The following is an 11,562-nucleotide window of genomic DNA, read 5'->3' on the forward strand; positions in this document are numbered from 1 at the left end:
AGAGAGGTTAAAAGGCCCCTCCATCCGTCACCTGCATTCTTCCTGTCCCTCACAGGTCAGCAGCAACCGAGAAGGTTCCTTGTTGGGGAATGAAGACAGAACCACGAGACAGCCCTGGGGAAGATCGGGGGGTTCGTGCTTTCTTCAGTTATATTGGGCTCAGCTAGCACCCCTCATGGTTTGGGGTCCCCTGGTCTTACCGGTACCTCTTTTAAGACGCCGTGTCTGGTTCAGATGCCATTTTCCCTAATCTGGGCTCTGTAATATTCTCCTCCTCGGTCAGTCAGCGCTCCAGTGATCTGGGTAGCGCTATATTGAAAGTCATTGAAATGTCGGACTCTTGGAAGACCATTTACCTGTAGGTCTAAATCCTACTTTCTCTCTCCTCGGGCCTCTTCACTACATTGCTCGTCCAGAAATTCTCCTGCTTTCTCTTCCGCTTGGCATCCTTGATTTGGCATTAGGAAATAGGGTGCTTCAGAAACTAGGAGAACATCAGAGCACTCTCCATGATCAGTGGTGATGCAGTTAGAGCTCGACTTGTATAGTGAGCGGCTTAGATGAAACCTTACATGGTTCCACTTCATAGAAAAGGAATCAGCCGGTATCAACATGTGCTGTGTGAACAGGGATCTATGTTCTATGTAATTTATATCTGATTAGGTTTTCAGGTTCTGTGAGAGTTTGATTAGACACACATTTGTTGCGTGAATATGAAGTGAACTTGGGTCCTGAAGAAGGATTCGGCAATCTGAAATGCGTGGACCTGACTGGGCTTCCTGTTCTTATGGATTTTATGAAGATTGTCCTGGCTCAGTGTGGAGACTGGTGTCGAGCTAATCGTGGTATTGTTTTTTGAATTATGGAGAAATAACTTTGAAGACAATGCAGTTTCTGCCTCACCCTCCACAGTGTGCGATGTATGCAAGGACCATATGATAGAGGTGCTTGTGAAGGAAACTTCATATATTGAAGGGGTTATCAAGGAATTTACATGGATGGCCTGTCCTTAGGGTAGGTCAGCCATATCAGATGGGCTGGGGTCTGACAGCCCGCCGATCAGCTGTTTGAAGAGGCGGTTTCTTTACAGCTGACCAAGCGCAGCACCATTCCTTGTATAGTAGTTGTGCTTGGTATTTCAGCGTGGCCCCATTCACTTGAATGTGAGTGATGTACAGTGACGTCTCTGTCCTAGGGATCATTCTAAGCTCTCACGGGGCGGTTGATCCTAAGGATAACCACTTTGAAAGGAAACTTCCCTGTCAGAGCAAGGGGTGGTGCTGACCCTGTGACTCGCTGGTTTAGCTCTGTTATGTCTGGGAAATTGTTTTTGTCTTGAAAACCTGCTGTGTCATTGCCATTGAGTATCACTGAAGCTCTAATGTAAGTCTATGACAGACGGGAGTGGTAACTTTTTGTAACTGTTTGTGCTGAGTTTCTCCACGCCACCTCTCCCACTAGAAGGTTCTAGTTCCGCCAGAAGCTGTATATGAGGAGAGCAGTCAGAGCCCCTAGTGTTCTGCAGTTAGGGAACAGTGTTTGGAGGAGGAGACTCTGCCAGTCTGCATGAGTGACCAGAAGAAGATGCTGAGATGGGGATGCCCAGCCATAGACCCTGGATCACCAGCCTTTGGCCAGGGTACAGCCTGCTGAGAGAGAGGGACAGCTAGCTCAGGCCTTTCCTCAGCATCAAACCCTTCTTCTGAAAGGGAGACTGGAGAAGACAGCCCTATGCCTCGTCCTAGGGAGGATACTGGAGAAGCCAGCCCTATGCCTCGTCCTAGGGAGGAGACTGGAGAAGCCAGCCCTATGCCTCGTCCTAAGGAGGAGACTGGAGAAGCCAGCCCTATGCCTCGTCCTAGGGAGGAGACTGGAGAAGCCAGCCCTATGCCTCGTCCTAGGGAGGAGACTGGAGAAGCCAGCCCTATGCCTCGTCCTAGGGAGGAGACTGGAGAAGCCAGCCCTATGCCTCGTCCTAGGGAGGAGACTGGAGAAGCCAGCCCTATGCCTCGTCCTAGGGAGGAGACTGGAGAAGCCAGCCCTATGCCTCGTCCTAGGGAGGAGACTGGAGAAGCCAGCCCTATGCCTCGTCCTAGGGAGGAGACTGGAGAAGCCAGCCCTATGCCTCGTCCTAGGGAGGAGACTGGAGAAGCCAGCCCTATGCCTCGTCCTAGGGAGGAGACTGGAGAAGCCAGGCCTATGCCTCGTCCTAGGGAGGAGACTGGAGAAGCCAGCCCTATGCCTCGTCCTAGGGAGGAGACTGGGAAAGCCAGCTCTATGCCTCGTCCTAGGGAGGAGACTGGAGAAGCCATCCTTACGCCTCGTCCTAGGGAGAAGACTGAAGAAGCCAGCCCTATGCCTCATCCTAGGGAGGAGACTGGAGAAGTCAGCCCTATACCTCGTCTGTATTGTTTTGTACCTGAATTCCTCCAGTAAAGAAGCCCCCTGGTTACTGCAGACCCTGAGTCTTTGCACTTATTTCCCATTGGGGTGCACCACGCCTTACCATCCCTTCCGGAGAGTAGCAACACGCGGTGACACTTCTATAACGTCCGGGGGACCCAGCGTTGTGTTGGGGCCACCCCAAACCTGGCCACTGCATGTATAATTTCCAGTTACTGAAGATTGAGTTTTTCCAGAGGCACCTCTGCGTAAATGTCTAACACTGGTTTTCCTGTATAATGTTTGCTGTTTTTATTAAGAAACTTTGGCAAGTTGAAAGCATATTCAAGTGGGACAGGAGATTTCTGTATTCTGGGATAGAACGGAGTTCACTCCATTCAGCAGATTGTAGATGAGGATAATGTTCGAGATATTTTTTGTAGTTTTTTGGCAGCAAGTTTCACCGTCTACAGTTTCATGCATGCAAATCCAAAAATCAGAGACTTCTTAAAAGTGAGACGTTTCTGGAATAACTGATCAAGATAAATGATCTTTGATCCTCAGATGGATCCTTAAAGGGACTCTGTCACCAGTTTCTAACCCCCATTTTTAAAACTATTGTTCTGTCCATGGAGCCCTTGTGATCACTAAGGTGTTGTTAAAAGCTAAATCTGCAGGCTCGTTTTGATAAAAAAACCTTTTATCTGACCTGTCGGTCATGTAGATAAGGTGCCCAGGGCGTTTCTCATGGTCCGAAAATGCCGCCGCCGCCGTTGGTGCCCAGAGAATAAGGAGGGGGTGACTGAGGGAGAGCCGGAGGCGTATTTCTTCACATTCAGGCGGCGCTGATCAGAGCGGAGGAGGAGCTGGGCACCAACGGCGGCGGCGGCATTTTCGGACCATGAGAAACGCCCTGGGCACCTTATCTACATGACCGACAGGTCAGATAAAAGGTTTTTTTTTATCAAAACGAGCCTGCGGATTTAGCTTTTAACAACACCTTAGTGATCACAAGGGCTCCATGGACAGAACAATAGTTTTAAAAATGGGGGTTAGAAACTGGTGACAGAGTCCCTTTAAGTTATCCAGTTAATAGGAGGTCACAATGTTTTTTTTCTTCATAATAGGAATAAAAAGTTGACTTTTTCAGATTGTAAAACTCTGCAAGGCGATATGTGCAGGACATCCTGTCACACAGTCGGTGTGATGATCCGGGCAGCCATTTGTATACGAGTCCGTCACCCCTAGTATTGATACGAGGAGAGTAACAGCTCAGTGATACGTGCAGGACATCCTGACACCACATGTGCTCCTCTCATGGCAGGGCTGACAACTGCTGGTGTGATGATCGAGGGGGGCCATCATATATGACAGTCGGTCACCCCTAGTATTGATACGAGGACATTAACAGCTCAGTGATATGTGCAGGACATCCTGCCACCACATGTGCTCCTCTCATGACAGGGCTGACAACTGATGATCGAGGGGGGCCATCGTATATGACGGTGTCCTCATATCAATACTAGGGGTGACCAACTAACAGCTGATATGTGCAGGACATCCTGCTGCCACCACACGTGTTCCTCTCATGGCAGGGCTCACATTTTTCAGCAGGATAATCCTCACTTGCACACAACAAGGGTTTCCCAGGAAGGTCTCCTCCAGATTACAACACTTATTTGGCTGCCAGGTCACCAGATTAATCACCAATCCAGCATCTATGGGACAAGCCGGGATGTCTGCTTCACCAATATGCTTCCTTCCTCCAACACGACAAGCACAAACTTGCTTGACGAAGTGTGAACGTGAAACCCGGGTCGGGCAATGGAATGACCTTTTCTACTATGGCTGATATGCTGTAAACAAGTTTATGTTTGTGAGTATAATAAATGTTTTTATGCAAAACGGAGGAGTCAGAACTTCACTATTAGTGCGACCTCTTGGTTTCCCATAGGCCGTGTTGGAGGAGGAAAGCCTATTGGTGGAGATCGATTATCCTCTGTTTACATCTGCTGCTCAAGTTTGTGCTTATCGTGTTGGAGGAAGGAAGTATATTGGTGGAGATCGAGTGTTTTCTATGTCCACATCTGCTGATGAAAATCCTGTGACATAAAGAAGGTGTCCGGTAATCCCGTAGTAGCGCGGTCCTATCTAAAACATTATTCTACTGTGTGAATTTGACCCACATCACTTTTTGGGAATTGCAGCATTTCGAGTCCAGGCAACGTATCAGAGGTTTTATATAGTATTTGGGATGTCAGCTTCATCTACACTTGAGGCCAAGCTGTAACATCTGTGGGAAAATGTGCCGCAAGATACCACATGGAACCTGTATGCCCCTGTGTCCAGCTGTATCTTGAATCCAGGCTGAAGGCCGTGTCTGATCAGTCATTAAAGCTAGAGGCCTTATCTCATCTCCTATCCAGGCTGCAGGCCGTATCTCATCTCATATGAAGGCTTGTATCTCATCTCACATGAAGGCTGAAGGCCGTATCTCATCTCATATGAAGGCTCGTTTCTCATCTCATCTCACATGAAGGCTGAAGGCCGTATCTCATCTCATATGAAGGCTGGAGGCCGTTTCTCATCTCGCATGAAGGCCGTATCTTATCAGTTATTAAGGCTAGAGGAGGTATCTCGTGTCATATACAAGCTAGAGGTGACACAACAAGGTCCTAGAGCATTCTTTCAGTTGTACAGTTTTTCCCCAATAAACTTCTTCCCTCTAAACCAGGCATGCTCAACCTGCGGCCATCCAGCTGTTGCAAAACTACAATTCCCAGCATGCCTGAACAGCTATCCGCTTACAGCAGGGCATTGTGGGAGTTGTCGTTTTACAACAGCCGGAGGGCCGCAGGTTGAGCGTGCCTGCTCTAAACTTATGATCATTTACATTTATGATCAATAGTAACACAGAGAAAGTGTCATTCCAACAATTCCTTATTTGTATGCTAATATTCCAAATTAATAAACAAGAATTTATATTAAATTATGCATCATGTATGCACCCGGGGTTGGGGAAAGGTGGAGACGACACTTAATGTATTAACCATGTGTGCGCTCTGGTGATGTGGGGAGGATACACTGGAAGCTATGGACTATGTGTGCGTTCTGGTGATGTGGGGAGGACACACTGGAAGCTATGGACTATGTGTGCGCTCTGGTGATGTGGGGAGGACACTCTGGAAGCTATGGACTATGTGTGCGCTCTGGTGATGTGGAGAGGACACACTGGAAGCTATGGACTATGTGTGCGCTCTGGTGATGTGGGGAGGACACGCTGGAAGCTATGGACTATGTGTGCGCTCTGGTGATGTGGAGAGGACACACTGGAAGCTATGGACTATGTGTGCGCTCTGGTGATGTGGAGAGGACACGCTGGAAGCTATGGACTATGTGTGCGCTCTGGTGATGCTATGGACTATGTGTGCGCTCTGGTGATGTGGGGAGGACACACTGGAAGCTATGGACTATGTGTGCGCTCTGGTGATGTGGAGAGGACACACTGGAAGCTATGGACTATGTGTGCGCTCTGGTGATGTGGAGAGGACACACTGGAAGCTATGGACTATGTGTGCGCTCTGGTGATGTGGAGAGGACACACTGGAAGCTATGGACTATGTGTGCGCTCTGGTGATGTGGAGAGGACACACTGGAAGCTATGGACTATGTGTGCGCTCTGGTGATGCTATGGACTATGTGTGCGCTCTGGTGATGTGGGGAGGACACACTGGAAGCTATGGACCATGTGTGCGCTCTGGTGATGTGGGGAGGACACACTGGAAGCTATGGACTATGTGTGCGCTCTGGTGATGTGGAGAGGACACGCTGGAAGCTATGGACTATGTGTGCGCTCTAGTGATGTGGAGAGGACACCCTGGAAGCTATGGACTATGTGTGCGCTCTGGTGATGTGGGGAGGACACACTGGAAGCTATGGACCATGTGTGCGCTCTGGTGATGTGGAGAGGACACACTGGAAGCTATGGACTATGTGTGCGCTCTGGTGATGTGGGGAGGACACGCTGGAAGCTATGGACCATGTGTGCGCTCTGGTGATGTGGAGAGGACACGCTGGAAGCTATGGACTATGTGTGCGTTCTGGTGATGTGGGGAGGATACCCTGGAAGCTATGGACTATGTGTGCGCTCTGGTGATGCTATGGACTATGTGTGCGCTCTGGTGATGTGGAGAGGACACACTGGAAGCTATGGACTATGTGTGCGCTCTGGTGATGTGGGGAGGACACGCTGGAAGCTATGGACTATGTGTGCGCTCTGGTGATGTGGGGAGGACACGCTGGAAGCTATGGACTATGTGTGCGCTCTGGTGATGTGGAGAGGACACGCTGGAAGCTATGGACTATGTGTGCGCTCTGGTGATGTGGGGAGGACACGCTGGAAGCTATGGACCATGTGTGCGCTCTGGTGATGTGGAGAGGACACGCTGGAAGCTATGGACTATGTGTGCGTTCTGGTGATGTGGGGAGGACACCCTGGAAGCTATGGACTATGTGTGCGCTCTGGTGATGCTATGGACTATGTGTGCGCTCTGGTGATGTGGAGAGGACACGCTGGAAGCTATGGACTATGTGTGCGCTCTGGTGATGTGGAGAGGACACGCTGGAAGCTATGGACTATGTGTGCGCTCTGGTGATGTGGAGAGGACACGCTGGAAGCTATGGACTATGTGTGCGCTCTGGTGATGTGATGGACTATGTGTGCGCTCTGGTGATGTGGAGAGGACACACTGGAAGCTATGGACTATGTGTGCGCTCTGGTGATGTGGAGAGGACACACTGGAAGCTATGGACTATGTGTGCGTTCTGGTGATGTGGAGAGGACACACTGGAAGCTATGGACTATGTGTGCGCTCTGGTGATGTGGAGAGGACACACTGGAAGCTATGGACTATGTGTGCGCTCTGGTGATGTGGAGAGGACACACTGGAAGCTATGGACTATGTGTGCGCTCTGGTGATGTGGAGAGGACACACTGGAAGCTATGGACTATGTGTGCGCTCTGGTGATGCTAAGGACAATGAGTGCTCTCTGGTGATGTGGGGAGGACACACTGGAAGCTATGGACTATGTGTGCGCTCTGGTGATGTGGGGAGGACACAATGGAAGCTATGGACTATGTGTGCGCTCTGGTGATGTGGAGAGGACACAATGGAAGCTATGGACTATGTGTGCGCTCTGGTGATGCTATGGACTATGTGTGCGCTCTGGTGATGTGGAGAGGACACACTGGAAGCTATGGACTATGTGTGCGCTCTGGTGATGTGGAGAGGACACACTGGAAGCTATGGACTATGTGTGCGCTCTGGTGATGTGGAGAGGACACACTGGAAGCTATGGACTATGTGTGCGCTCTGGTGATGTGGAGAGGACACACTGGAAGCTATGGACTATGTGTGCGCTCTGGTGATGCTATGGACTATGTGTGCGCTCTGGTGATGTGGGGAGGACACACTGGAAGCTATGGACTATGTGTGCGCTCTGGTGATGTGGAGAGGACACGCTGGAAGCTATGGACTATGTGTGCGCTCTGGTGATGCTATGGACTATGTGTGCGCTCTGGTGATGTGGGGAGGACACACTGGAAGCTATGGACTATGTGTGCGCTCTGGTGATGTGGAGAGGACACGCTGGAAGCTATGGACTATGTGTGCGCTCTGGTGATGTGGGGTGGACACGCTGGAAGCTATGGACTATGTGTGCGCTCTGGTGATGTGGAGAGGACACGCTGGAAGCTATGGACTATGTGTGCGCTCTGGTGATGTGGAGAGGACACACTGGAAGCTATGGACTATGTGTGCGCTCTGGTGATGTGGAGAGGACACACTGGAAGCTATGGACTATGTGTGCGCTCTGGTGATGTGGAGAGGACACACTGGAAGCTATGGACTATGTGTGCGTTCTGGTGATGTGGAGAGGACACACTGGAAGCTATGGACTATGTGTGCGCTCCGGTAAAGTGGGGAGGACACGCTGGAAGCTATGGACTATGTGTGCGCTCTGGTGATGTGGAGAGGACATGCTGGAAGCTATGGACCATGTGTGCGCTCTGGTGATGCTATGGACTATGTGTGCGCTCTGGTGATGTGGGGAGGACACACTGGAAGCTATGGACTATGTGTGCGCTCTGGTGATGCTATGGACTATGTGTGCGCTCTGGTGATGTGGAGAGGACACACTGGAAGCTATGGACTATGTGTGCGCTCTGGTGATGTGGAGAGGACACGCTGGAAGCTATGGACCATGTGTGCGCTCTGGTGATGTGGAGAGGACACGCTGTAAGCTATGGACTATGTGTGCGCTCTGGTGATGTGGGGAGGACACGCTGGAAGCTATGGACCATGTGTGCGCTCTGGTGATGTGATGGACTATGTGTGCGCTCTGGTGATGTGGGGAGGACACGCTGGAAGCTATGGACTATGTGTGCGCTCTGGTGATGCTATGGACTATGTGTGCGCTCTGGTGATGTGGAGAGGACACGCTGGAAGCTATGGACTATGTGTGCGCTCTGGTGATGTGGAGAGGACACACTGGAAGCTATGGACTATGTGTGCGCTCTGGTGATGTGGAGAGGACACACTGGAAGCTATGGACTATGTGTGCGCTCTGGTGATGTGGGGAGGACACACTGGAAGCTATGGACTATGTGTGCGCTCTGGTGATGCTATGGACTATGTGTGCGCTCTGGTGATGCTATGGACTATGTGTGCGCTCTGGTGATGTGGGGAGGACACACTGGAAGCTATGGACTATGTGTGCGCTCTGGTGATGTGGAGAGGACACACTGGAAGCTATGGACTATGTGTGCGCTCTGGTGATGTGGAGAGGACACACTGGAAGCTATGGACTATGTGTGCGCTCTGGTGATGTGGAGAGGACACACTGGAAGCTATGGACTATGTGTGCGCTCCGGTAAAGTGGGGAGGACACGCTGGAAGCTATGGACTATGTGTGCGCTCTGGTGATGTGGAGAGGACATGCTGGAAGCTATGGACCATGTGTGCGCTCTGGTGATGCTATGGACTATGTGTGTGCTCTGGTGATGTGGAGAGGACACCCTGGAAGCTATGGACCATGTGTGCGCTCTGGTGATGTGGAGAGGACACGCTGGAAGCTATGGACTATGTGTGCGCTCTGGTGATGTGGAGAGGACACGCTGGAAGCTATGGACTATGTGTGCGATCTGGTGATGTGGGGAGGACACGCTGGAAGCTATGGACTATGTGTGCGCTCTGGTGATGTGGGGAGGACACGCTGGAAGCTATGGACTATGTGTGCGCTCTGGTGATGTGGGGAGGACACCCTGGAAGCTATGGACTATGTGTGCGCTCTGTTGATGTGGAGAGGACACACTGGAAGCTATGGACTATGTGTGCGCTCTGGTGATGTGGAGAGGACACACTGGAAGCTATGGACTATGTGTGCGCTCTGGTGATGTGGAGAGGACACACTGGAAGCTATGGACTATGTGTGCGCTCTGGTGATGCTATGGACTATGTGTGCGCTCTGGTGATGTGGGGAGGACACACTGGAAGCTATGGACTATGTGTGCGCTCTGGTGATGTGGAGAGGACACACTGGAAGCTATGGACTATGTGTGCGCTCTGGTGATGTGGAGAGGACACACTGGAAGCTATGGACTATGTGTGCGCTCTGGTGATGTGGAGAGGACACACTGGAAGCTATGGACTATGTGTGCGCTCTGGTGATGTGGAGAGGACACACTGGAAGCTATGGACTATGTGTGCGCTCTGGTGATGCTATGGACTATGTGTGCGCTCTGGTGATGTGGGGAGGACACACTGGAAGCTATGGACTATGTGTGCGCTCTGGTGATGTGGAGAGGACACGCTGGAAGCTATGGACTATGTGTGCGCTCTGGTGATGCTATGGACTATGTGTGCGCTCTGGTGATGTGGGGAGGACACACTGGAAGCTATGGACTATGTGTGCGCTCTGGTGATGTGGAGAGGACACGCTGGAAGCTATGGACTATGTGTGCGCTCTGGTGATGTGGGGTGGACACGCTGGAAGCTATGGACTATGTGTGCGCTCTGGTGATGTGGAGAGGACACGCTGGAAGCTATGGACTATGTGTGCGCTCTGGTGATGTGGAGAGGACACACTGGAAGCTATGGACTATGTGTGCGCTCTGGTGATGTGGAGAGGACACACTGGAAGCTATGGACTATGTGTGCGCTCTGGTGATGTGGAGAGGACACACTGGAAGCTATGGACTATGTGTGCGTTCTGGTGATGTGGAGAGGACACACTGGAAGCTATGGACTATGTGTGCGCTCCGGTAAAGTGGGGAGGACACGCTGGAAGCTATGGACTATGTGTGCGCTCTGGTGATGTGGAGAGGACATGCTGGAAGCTATGGACCATGTGTGCGCTCTGGTGATGCTATGGACTATGTGTGCGCTCTGGTGATGTGGGGAGGACACACTGGAAGCTATGGACTATGTGTGCGCTCTGGTGATGCTATGGACTATGTGTGCGCTCTGGTGATGTGGAGAGGACACACTGGAAGCTATGGACTATGTGTGCGCTCTGGTGATGTGGAGAGGACACGCTGGAAGCTATGGACCATGTGTGCGCTCTGGTGATGTGGAGAGGACACGCTGTAAGCTATGGACTATGTGTGCGCTCTGGTGATGTGGGGAGGACACGCTGGAAGCTATGGACCATGTGTGCGCTCTGGTGATGTGATGGACTATGTGTGCGCTCTGGTGATGTGGGGAGGACACGCTGGAAGCTATGGACTATGTGTGCGCTCTGGTGATGCTATGGACTATGTGTGCGCTCTGGTGATGTGGAGAGGACACGCTGGAAGCTATGGACTATGTGTGCGCTCTGGTGATGTGGAGAGGACACACTGGAAGCTATGGACTATGTGTGCGCTCTGGTGATGTGGAGAGGACACACTGGAAGCTATGGACTATGTGTGCGCTCTGGTGATGTGGGGAGGACACACTGGAAGCTATGGACTATGTGTGCGCTCTGGTGATGCTATGGACTATGTGTGCGCTCTGGTGATGCTATGGACTATGTGTGCGCTCTGGTGATGTGGGGAGGACACACTGGAAGCTATGGACTATGTGTGCGCTCTGGTGATGTGGAGAGGACACACTGGAAGCTATGGACTATGTGTGCGCTCTG

This window comes from Bufo gargarizans, chromosome 1, assembly GCF_014858855.1.
Source record: "Bufo gargarizans isolate SCDJY-AF-19 chromosome 1, ASM1485885v1, whole genome shotgun sequence".
Lineage (NCBI taxonomy): Eukaryota > Metazoa > Chordata > Amphibia > Anura > Bufonidae > Bufo > Bufo gargarizans.